Source organism: Morus notabilis, unplaced genomic scaffold (assembly GCF_000414095.1).
Source record: "Morus notabilis unplaced genomic scaffold, ASM41409v2 Scaffold467, whole genome shotgun sequence".
Lineage (NCBI taxonomy): Eukaryota > Viridiplantae > Streptophyta > Magnoliopsida > Rosales > Moraceae > Morus > Morus notabilis.
Genome location: NW_010361652.1, coordinates 208,529 through 220,972, shown reverse-complemented (window position 1 = coordinate 220,972; position 12,444 = coordinate 208,529).

Here is a 12,444-nt window from a genome sequence, read left to right as displayed (position 1 = left end):
GGGCAGTCGTAGACGGTGGGTGCAGTCGCAGACGGTGGGGCGGGAAGGCGCGCAGTCACACGGTCGCGTGAAGTTGCTGAAGAGAGAAAGGTCGTGAAGTTGCTGAAGAGAGAAAGGTAGCGTGAAATTGCTGAAGAGAGAAAATAAAAACGAAAAAATGAAAACGATTATAAATCATTTTCAGATTTTCATATAATGACAAGAACGTTTTTGTTTTTAATTTTTCAAAAATTTAACGCCAAACGCGTTTTTTTAACTCGTTTTCATTTTTTATTCTCGAAAATTGTGAAAAATGAAAACGAGAAGGGAAATAAACAGGGCCTATGATTCCGCGAATTCCATTAAACAGCGAAAGCAATTCACACCAAACTATTTTGACTCTAAGACGATTCTCAGAGTTCCATGTATAAGTTGCAAATGCTGCCGGCCCATACTACAAATTACTGATCAGCAACCTCAAGCCATGCATGTGAAACTTTTTAAAACAACTAATTTTCAAAATATAAGGCTTTCTTCGTTTCACCATTCGAATCACTTCAAACTTTTTACTATAGTATTTTTTCTTATAAAAAATTCAAATTTTATAATATTTTCTCTCATATAAATTCACTATTTAACTCAAATTCTCAACTCAAATGAGTGAAATGAACGGGCCTAAATTAATAACCAACCTGGAGGTGGTATGGTAACTTTTGACTTTTTGCATGACTTGCAATATTCGTGCAAATGATAAATATAAAACTGCCAGTATTATTCTTGTTCAGCAGTAAAACTCAAGAGAAGAACAGCTGACTAGAATTGACATTGACCTTGATTACTTGGCCTGATCCTTTACAAGTAGTGCATGTTAATCATCAACGGTGTATCTTTAAAGCACTTACTTTCGCAATACCTCGGGAAGTAGCACTAAGGTTTGTGTTGGCCTCAAGTGCATAGCCACGTCCATCTGCATGATCATGAGACAGAGAATTATAAGAGAAACTCAAAAGATTGTTTTTGATGTCTGCATATAAATAAAACAAAATTTGTATAAAGCACGAATGAGAATAAAACGCCATCTTGATAAGAATGTTCATTTAGAATAGCATGTGCCCTCTGCTATATATTATCAGACGGGAAAATCCAGTGACATAGCTTCTCAATATTGCACTATGTATCTTTTTAACATCAAACCCTAAGGAATATACATCAAAATAATGTTGTTTTCTTCTTAAGTCAATTGAACACACTCAATAAAGATTCGTTGCGGATCTGAATCACAATTGGAATAAACATCTTTCAGATGAATAAAAGTACGGGAAAAGAGTGCAGAATATTTGAAGAAAAATAAAAAACGGCGTAGGTTTTGGTGGAAGGGGAACAATACATATATATGCCGAAACTTTTTGGTTATCCCAAATTAAAGAGATGCATATGTTTTTTTTTTTTTTTTTTTTTTGTTAAAATAAAAAATGATTGCCTCGAAATACTGTTTGTGATGCAAGGGTTTTCTAATTACGAGATAACACTGAGAGGTAACATTTACTTAAGGTAAATCACAGGGAACGTATGCATCAAAATAGAGATCTCATATATATGCATCCTTTAGCAGCTTCACAAAAAGATAGTGATAACTTTATCTATGAAAACACATATCAAAGTTACCACAACCATTTTTTCGCTATTAAATACTAATAACTAAATTCATTAATTAGACATCTGGAAGCCAGAGGAAAATCAAGCAAACCTGAATATCTGATGAAAAATGATCATAATTATCTCCAAAGATCTGCAGTGTCAGGTGAAAATTCAGAATTAAGAAGGTTTTATATTTGATTAAGACATGAAATTATTTCTTATCCAAAAAAAGAAATAAAGACAAGAATATTTTGACAAAGATAAGAAAAAATTTTGTTGGTGGACTAGCATAATTACTAAGCTACCATTGTCAAATAGTATATTGTGGGCATGTTTCAATAATCATGTTTGTTGATTATGTTATGAAAGTCTATACAGCTGATCATTAAATTATCTTGTTAATAGTTTTATTGTTTAGTAGGACGTTTGAAGGTTAAGCTTTTCATCTCTATCCATGTTTCTGTTATTTATATAATTACTATTTGACATTTTGTGTTATATGACTTGTGACGACCGACCTTACAGGCTATTATTAATTTTAACATGAAAAATTTAAGGGTGCGGCTATTAACATCTCTCATTCTACTTTTCACACACATTCTTAAACCACTCCCCATTCTACTAGTTACATCCCTCCTAAAATTTCAAAAAAGTCCCTACAAGTAAATCACTCACATTCTACTTTTCACACACACATTTTTAAGTCACCCAGATGTACTTGTTACATCATTCTTAAAATATCAATACGTCAATACCAATTAAATTGTCTTATTTTACTTTTTTTTCTTTGTCACTTACCCACCAACTAAACTTATCCTTTTTTTTCATCCTGCATGGAAGGAATCATGTAGACCATTCTACTGCTATTAGAAGGCAAATATCCACAAAGAAACTCAAGTGTGCTGAAAGGAAGTGTTAATACTACGGGAATTGTGCTTAGGGGACGAGTAAAGGAAAATCTCCTAAGCACCACTTCACCCATCCATGGATATTAAAAAAAAATAAAAATAAAAATCCATAGATATTAAAGTACATAATCAAGAACAAGTCATCTCGGTGACATGAATTCAATCGGCTTAAACTATGAACAATACAAGGGACATCTTGATGGTCAGTAGATAAATATATATATATATATATATTAGTTAAAAACGTGCGTTATGCACGTGACTCATTTAAAACAACTATTATACAATCGCCAAGAAAAAAAAGAAGAAAAATGATAAAAGAAAAAAACTCTAAAGCAAAAGACAGAGAAAAAAGATAAAAAAAAAAATAAGAACATACTTGTGTGAAATGTTTCGGAACTGAACTTGAAATTTATGAGAATCACATATAAGAGATGTTTCTTTAGACATATATTTGAGAATAAATTAATTTAATAGGACAATTAGAAAAAAATATATATATTAGATAACCGTAATAAAAATATATTGAAATGAAATATATTTGAAATGTATAAAAATTAAAAGTTATAAGATACACTAAGAAAATATTAGAGAGAAAAAAGAAAAAAAGAAAAGAAAAAGTAAAAGAAGTTAAAAAAAAGCAAAAAAAAAAAAAAAAAAAAAAGGCTAAAAGCAAAAGAAGTATTAAAAAAACATGTTGGGGCTAACGAAAGGGGGGCAACGAATCACTCCCGCCCACCCCCACCCAACTCTTAGGGGACGTTTGGAATAGGGATTCGTGTCATGATTCGAATCATGATTCGTGACTCGCTATAGTATTTTCTCTCACAAAAAACACACGTAAAACGAGAATGATTATGAATCATAGTTCTGAATCCATGAACCAAACGTCCCCTTAGTGTATAGGTAAAGACCAAGAAAAAAAGAATAAACAATGATAAAAGAAAACAAATCTAAAGCAAAAGACAGACAAAAAAAATTAAGAACATACTCGTATGAAATGTTTTAGAACTGAACTTAAAATTTATAAAGATCACAGATAACATATGTTTATTTAGGCATATATTTGAGAATAAATTAATTTAATAAGATAATTGAAAAAAATAATAATATTTTAGATAACCGTAAAAAAAATATTGAAATGAGATATATAAAAATTAGAAGTTAAAAGATACAATAAAAAAAGATTAGAAAGAAAAAAGAAAAAAAGAAAAAGAAAAACTAAAAAAAGCAAAAACAAAAAAGAAAAAAAAAGAAAAAAAAAAGCTAAAAGCAAAAAAAAGTATTAAAAAAACATGATAGGCCAACGAAGGGGGCAACAAAGGGTTAATTTCAATAATAGTACTCTTGAATAAATTATTATTAATTTTGGCACCACTTTTGTATACTTTCACAACTAACATTGCCATGTCAGCAGTGTGAGGAAAAATGACTTCTATGTCACTTAGGTCAAAATTATCATTTAAAAGCACCTCAAAGAGACTCTCAACTCTCTCATGCTCATTCTTTCTCTCTACACCACATTTTTAGCTCTCTCTCTCTCTCTATGTCTCTCTCTCTCTCTCTCTCTCTCTCTCTCTCTCAAGTTTGGCCTCTCTGCCTCTCTCTGTACTCGGTTTCTCTCTTTCCTACGCCTTCATTTCCTCATCGTCAATACTCCCGTTGTGCACTAGATCAAGGTTGCTACACAATTTTTTTTGTTTTTCTTTTATTTTTTCTTTTTAAATTTATTTTTCGGGAGACTTAGTACATAGAACTCCAAAAAATGATTGGATTGAACTTAATGTGATAGGAATTGATACTATCCTTCGCCAATTTGAGATTTTGGATGGTTTATAATTTATATGTAAACTGATTGTAATGACCACCACGTCAAAGACATAGTTGATCTTAGGAGTCATAGTATTATGACTCATAGTGTTATATGTCCAGTCATAATACTATGATCAGTCAGTCATAATAATATGAGTCATTATCTATGAGTCAAATTATAACAGTATGTGTCAAAATGGCTGGTCATAGTCCGATCATAGTATTATGACCGGCCATAAGGCAGTCATAGTGATGTGACCGGACTGTCATAATATTATGACTGAAATGACCCATTGTGTTATGACTGGCACACTATGACTGCCTTATGGCCGGCCATTACACAGTGTTATGACTGGCAATTTCTAATGACTTTATGCCGACTAGGAGTAATTACATGTTGACTAGCAGTTATTATTTTTAAATTTATTTAGGAATGACTGTTGGATTGAATGTTTTCATCAAGTACAATGGACATTGGGACCGTACTTCGAGATACGTCGGTTGTGAAATGAAGGGGATATTGGTCCCGACCAACACAACTTATATTGTCTTATAGATTTGGTGAGAAATGTGCTTCGGATTCGGCCACAAGAAAAAAGTTCATCTTTAAGTTATGTTGTTGAAGATGGGGAAGCTCCTGTGAAGATATCGTCTGACTATAATGTCACACTCTACCTATAATTAAAGAAGATGGATGATCACTCGCTCAACAAATTTCCAATATGTGTTGATATAGTGGATGAGGCAGTGACCGAAGCGTTGCCCCCTGAGATAAGAGAAAGCAACCACATTCCGGTGAAACCAACATCCGTTTCATGTCATAGTGATGAAGCCAAACAAAATATTGGTGTCGGCAATATCGGTGCGGATTTTTAAAAGGTACATAGATTGGATGATGAAGATGAATTCCTCATTCCTCTAGTGTTATGACTGATGACCGCCCATAAAAAAAGTACTATGATTGGCACACTAAAAGGATGTTTGGTACCTAGATTCATTCCCTGATTCGAATAATTATTCGTGGTTCGCTACAGTATTTTCTCTCACAAAAAATACACGTAAATCGAAAATAGTTCTAATCACATAGTTCTAATCCATGAACCAAACGTCTCCTAAGAGTCTGACAATTGTGCGGTCACATTACTATGACATAAGGTCATAATGCTATGACCGCAGGCTCATCAGTCAGGCAGTCGCATTATGAGCCTGACAATTGTGCGGTCGTCATAATGCTATGACTACAGGCTCATCAGTCAGGCAATCGCATTATGCGCCTGCCTGCCTAATGGGCGATCATAGTAATTATGATCGTCGGCCATATTACTATGACCGCACGATATGCCTGTCTTATGACCAATCATAATAAAATTACCAAGCGGTCATAATGATATGACCATCCATCAAGTAGAGTCACATACCGAATAAGGAGCACAATGACAATCCAATGACCCCTAAAAATTTCAAATAACTGACCTTATCTGTTTTTATCTCCTCCTCTAAAGCCTTTCTTTTTTCTAAGATGATAGAAAATGGTAAAAGAAAAAAAACAATAAATACCTAAGAAAAAAAATAAATAAACAAGAAAAGCCAACAAAGTTTTCACATTTGTCTCGGAATCCGCCATTAACCTCGTCTATTTCGTGGTTGATTTCTCCAACGAAAAGGGTGAGGTTTTCTCAGTTCGTTCTTCTTCGACGAAAAGGTTTAGGCGTTGATTTTTCCGGTGAAGGTTCGTCGGTTCTTGTCGCGTGATTGTGTAGGTTCTCGTTGTCGTGGGTTTTTGCTATCGTGGGTTCGTCAGTGCGCAAGGTGGTAGACGATGGTGGTCGTTGGGGTTTCTTGGTCTCTGTGCACACCCGCATTCGTTCTCCTCCTCCTCTCTCTACTTTGAATATTTGAATTATAAAAGGCTTCATAATATATATTCAATGTTTTAAAATTGAAATGGGGCACAATTGTCATTTTAACTCAAGTAAAAACGGCATGGTCCCACTTTTGCTGACATGGTGATGCTAACTCTGAAAATATACAAAAGTGATGCTAAAATTAATACTTATTTATTTAGGAGTGCTATTATTGAAATTAATCCGGGCAACAAATGCCCCCGAAATGGATTCGCTCTTAGTGTATAGGTAAAGATATATATTATATATACATATATCAGGATTTTTCTCAAATCTCAATGTAAGCCGTGAGTTTTAGAAGGCAATAATTATTTTTTAATATTGGGGTGTGTAATGAGTATTTTTAAAAAATATTCCTATTCTTAAAAAAATTAAATAAATGGGTAATTTAGTAAGAAAAATATTTTATTGAAAAAGAGTGTGTGAAAAGTAGAATAGAGATGTTAGTAGACTCATCAAAAACTTAAACACTTATAGATTACTTGAACGTAATGTAGAAATTTATAAACTTCAAATTAATAAAGAAAAGCTAACAATTTAAAACGCATTTTTTTTTTAAAATACTCAACGGATAAATAAAAATTACTCAATTAAAACATCATCCAAATTAATAAACATAACCAAAATATTCTTTTCTAGAACATGAACTAAAAATGTAACTTAACAAAACTCTATCTTAAAAAAAAATTTAATAAAAACATACTAAATCATAATTTATGGAAAACATGATACATGGTGTTGATACCTAAATTCATATCATGCCCATTTTGGGTCCAGGCCCAATCCTTTAGGTCCCGAGACATAATTGGGCTCGTTTTGTGGACCCAAGCCACACCCGGGGAACTCCTGTGGGTTGTGGTTTGATGGGCCATGAATGATCACATGGGCCTATTTTTCCTTAATTTGACCCAATTTGAAACCCACTTGGGAGGTTTTTCAGAATTAGTCAAATTAAACATGAATGGACGATGGAGGATTCAACCCAAGAAACCCTTCCCCTTGTCTTCGGAAGCCCAAAATCTTTCATTTCAACCCTTGAAAGGCCCAAAACCCAAGCCTGATTGTTCAAAAATTTTCTCCAGTTCAAAGGCCTGAGAAATCCATTAGTTTTGGCTCATTTGGAGGCTTTTCTCCCAATCAGACATGCCTCTCGGAGCACTTCCCGTGGCACGCATGCTTTCCCAGCTCTTTTTCGTATCAGGTTGTCTATTTGGAGCACTCGTGCGCATTCAGAGCAACCTGGTGTCGGAGCAATCTGTTGTCAGAGCAAGTACAATTGTTACTTGGTCATTCTTATACAAACAATCTCCAATGAAGGTCTGACACACGATCAGACCCCTAATAAGGAAAAACTTCGGAGCAATTAGTTGAGTTAAACACTCTTAGAGATTTTAGGTTTGAAGTCACTTCACGTCAGTCTAACATCCGGAACTTAGCCTTCAAGTATTTCCACTTTTAAGGTGTCATTTTGCCTCCTCCGACAAGGTAGCTAGAATTTTGCTCCGAACAAAATTGCTTCTGCCTTACTTCATCAGACCGCCGCCGGAGTAAATTTCCAGAAACTTTTCATCCTATTTTTGGTAAGTCTCTTTGTCAAAATCAAAAAGCTATCTGACACCTTTCCTCGGAATGGGAATGCTCTGACAGCCCGCCTCCATTTCTCCCACTCTAGAATCTTCCATTCCATTTCTAGACCATCTCTTTGTCAAACCTAGAAAGGCCTCTAATAGCCTTCCTCCAAACAGAAATGAGTGTTCAAACCTTTATCAGAGCAGCTGTCAAGTACTCACATCTCCTCCTATAAATACCTCATTTACCTTCTTCATTTTAATACACAAGAGACCAACACACATGCACATCAGAAACACCATCAGAGTGCTGAAACTCTTGAGAAATCATTTTCCTTTGAGTGCTTGTTTCAAGTTTTTTGCTACAAAGACTTGGAGTTTTCTTCAAGTTCTTGAGGAACTTCATAGTTTCTAAGTATTGACCTCCTTAGAAACTCCTCAAGAACAATTTTCAAATCTTTTTCCACCACTATATGAGTGATTCAAGAGTTTCTTCTACACTTTCTCAGAAGTATTCAAGTCTCCAACCTCAGAGCCGCTCTCGTCCACCGTTGGAAGGAGTGCTCCAAACGGTCTCTCCACTCTCAGAGTGACCTGCATTTCCCCTCGGAGCTCTTTCATCAGACTCCTCCATATCATGTTTCTCCATCAATGCTTTATCCACCAGCGCAGCTACATACTCAAAGCCTCCAAAGCAGCCCGAAAACTGCTTTTGGAGCCCTTTTCCATCAAAAAGTCTTATCCACCTCTCGAGTCACTCCTCCATCAACTACATGATTAATCCTCTCACCATTCTTCATTCGTGAAGTTCTTCATTATTATTTTTCAGATTTTCTAACATTGTTTGCATGAGCATTTTCGTGATTTTGGCAACAAAGAGAGCCCTAGAGCACGTGTTCTTCAACCTAATTTGGGCCTAAGCGAACCACACCACCGTCAGAAGTCTTACCATCATTATCTACTTCGAACGCCCATTAAGTACTTTAGCCCGGTTGGAACCACCACCAACGATTCAAATACTTATACGTGCACACTCACACCACATCATAGCCGCCGGATCTACTGAGCCTTGACACATAATAAACTTCCATTTCCCGCATCTCCTTTCTTGTGATTAAAACTTTACGCCACAAACTTTCTGAAACTTCCCCTCTTCTTCACTCCCTTCTCTCTCTCCCTCATCTCCTTTCTTCTCTCTCTTTTTCTTTTTCTTTCTCTCTCCTCTCTCTTCTTTCTCTGTCATCTCGTTCCTTGTTGTTGCTGGCTTCCGTCATTGATTTGTTCTCACCGACAAGTCGTCGTCAATCTTCGATTGATGTCATTTCGTTCACCGATCTAATTATTATGAATTGGATGTCTTAAATTATTATGTTATTTATTTAATTAAGACTCTCTTAATGATAATGCCATATGTAATATTGATAAATATATCAAGTTTACTTTTAGTCACAAAGAAATGTTGTGACTCAAACCTTTTAGTCATGGAGAAATGTATAGCTAAAGAGCTTTTTGTCTTAATAATAATTCTAGTTCAATTGTAAATATGATAATATTGAGTGATAAAAAAATGTTCTGACTAATTGACTTTTATTCACAATATAAGTTTTTCTTGTGATTAAAACTTTACGCCACAGACTTTTTAGTGACTACGTAGTATATTGTAACTAATACTTTTAGTCACGATAATTTACACTTTTATTCTCAACTTTTGTTGCGACTAAAAGTAAGTTGTGACTAAAAGCCTTGTTTTTATAGAGACAATTTACACTCAAAACCTTTTATCTTGAAAACAAGAGTAGTAGTAGTACTAATAATAATAATTGAAAATCCTTACAAAACCTTTTGTCTTAGTATGTTATTATTGCACTTTTATATTTGTTATTTTTCTTTTGCCTTATGGCAGTTCTTTCTACTATTCTATTTTTTATCTTTTTTTTTCCCCTGTCTAATGATATATTTTTTATTTTAAATGCGCATCATCAGAATATCCTTTTCCTTCTAATTAAATATATCCTTGTTGAGTAATAATTTTTTCGAAATGTGTCCTCATTTAAATGTTCTTTTATATTCTCTCAAATACAACTTCTTCAAATTGACCTCCAAGTTTTGTTCCCCTTTATTTTTTTTCCCGGTTTTCTTAGTTTTGTCTTTTTTGTTCATCAAAACACTTACGTCCTCCAATTTCTCCCTATCACAAAATAATTCTTTTCGTCATATGCACAGCACTAACTTAAAAATTTTCTTACATCCTCTAAAATATTATTTTAGCGAACACGAATTTTGCAACTACTTATTCTTCCTAATTTCTTTGTTAAAATATATTTTTAATGTGCCCTTATTTAAACATCAATTTCCCTTAATTAATTTTCTCACATGTACTATTAACTTATTTTTTTTTGCAATGTATCTCGATAAAAATTGTTTTACATAAATAGTTAAATATGCCTTATTTTTATTTTATACGTATATATAACTAGAGAACCTTGTACTTTGGTTATTCCATTATTTTTTATTATTTTGTATTTTTCCGTTTGATTTATCCCTATGAAAGGAATTTTTCTGAAATGAATATAACCAATATGTCTTCTATTTAGTAATTTTGACCAAAACGACACTTGTTTTGATGGAGCACTCTTTTTTTTCTTTTCATTTCAATGTTTTTTTATATATTTTATGTCTTTAATTATGACTTATTGAAACACCTTTTCCTAATTTTCCCTGTCACACTATTTTTTTTTCTCAAATGAATCCTACTTATATTCTTTTTCTTCTATATGATATTTTAATTATTCGTAAGCATATCCCTACTTACATTTTTTTTTCCTTTTTAGCAGTCCAAACTAACATTTGTCCAATAAATACCAAACTTGTTATCCACTTACTCCCGCATATATCTCTACTCAAATATATTTTTTTCGCACCCGCTTATACAAACATATTTAACCAAAATGCATGTTTTGATTGAAAAGTGCATTTTACTCCATTTGCTTTTTTTTATTATTATTCTTAAGTCTCGTGTGTTTAAATGTACCTTATTAAACTTTCCTCTATAGTATATGCTTTTATTTAAATAACTTATCTCAGGTGTGAGAGTGCCTAAACATTTTCGTTGTAGTTAATATTTTTTTTCAAATATGGTCATCATAAATATTTTTCCCTAAATAATGTATTCTTAATTGTGTCCTCTATCTACACATTTTTCCACATATACAATTGCAGAATTTTTTTTTATTCAAAGGTAAAGCAAACTTATAGTCCTATATAGAACCGTTTGCTGCACAAGATATGACCGTTTGCTGCACAAGATATGATGATATTATGACTTTATTGGATTGGATTGGAATGTATAAGAAAGGACAAGATAAAAATTTAATGTAATAAAACCTCATGTTTGGTGTTAGGTTATTAGGATAAGGCATTTTGCACAATTTTTTGAAATTTTGGGATCTAATTGTAATTATTTCAAATTTGAAAGGTAAAAATATAAATTTTTAACATATTTAAGTCACAAGAAATTATGTTTTGACCTCTCAATTTAAAAAAAAGACAGTTTGACCCCAAATTTTATAAATCTTTCTGATAGGCCCTTAAAATTTTCCAAATGTGCTCTAATTTGCAATCTGGTGTGTTTGATCTCGTGTTTTTATAGTGGATAGTCAAATTCCCCTAGAAGGGGATTTAAACATGGACTGGAATAAAAATAGTGGATAGTCAAATTCCCTTAGAAGGGGATTTAAACATGGACTGAATAAGAGTTTATTCAATTTAGTCTTTTAAAATTTTCACCAAATAGAATACTATTTCCTATAAAAAAAATTTAATACTATCCAACCCTCTCTAATCTTGTGTACCAAACAGACCCTATATGTATAAAGAGTGATTGTAAGGAGATCAAAAATTTTAGATTTGTTTTTAGGGTTAATGGCTCTATTAGTCCCTAAACTTTGAGTATAATGACATTTTGGATCTTAAACTTTTAATTTAAACATATTTAGCTCTTGAACTTTTATATTTTTGACAGTTTTAATTCCTGACAATAAAATTAACAAACTTTTTTGAAATTTATTCTAGATAATCACATTATTATCGCATACATAATAGAGAATCTTACATAAACAGTTATAGTACGTGTAAAATATTATAGTTTTTAATAGGTTTTAATAGTAACAAAGAGAAAATTTTGCATATACATATTTTTTCTATAAAATTTTAAATTTCCACTTGAACACACGTTTATCATTGTTAAATTTCAAAAATCGTTCGTCAATTTTACCGTTAAGAATAAGAATTATTAAATATCAAAATGTTACTGTGCTCAAAGTTTACTCAAAGTTAGGGAGGGACTGACACATCTATTAACCTTGTTTTTTAGAGTCCGTTTGGTTCATGGATTAGAATCATGAGATTAGAACTATTTTCAATTTACGTGTATTTTTTGTGAGAAAAAATACTATAACGAATTATAAATTATGATTAGAATCAGAGAACGAATCCTCCAAACAAACGTACTCTTAGTATTTATCTAGTCCTCCACTTTTGACCATTACTCCTTATTACGTCACTCCAAGAAACAAAGGCGGAAAAAAAAAATATATATATATATATATATTTCTTTTTCTCGAGGTGATCACTACT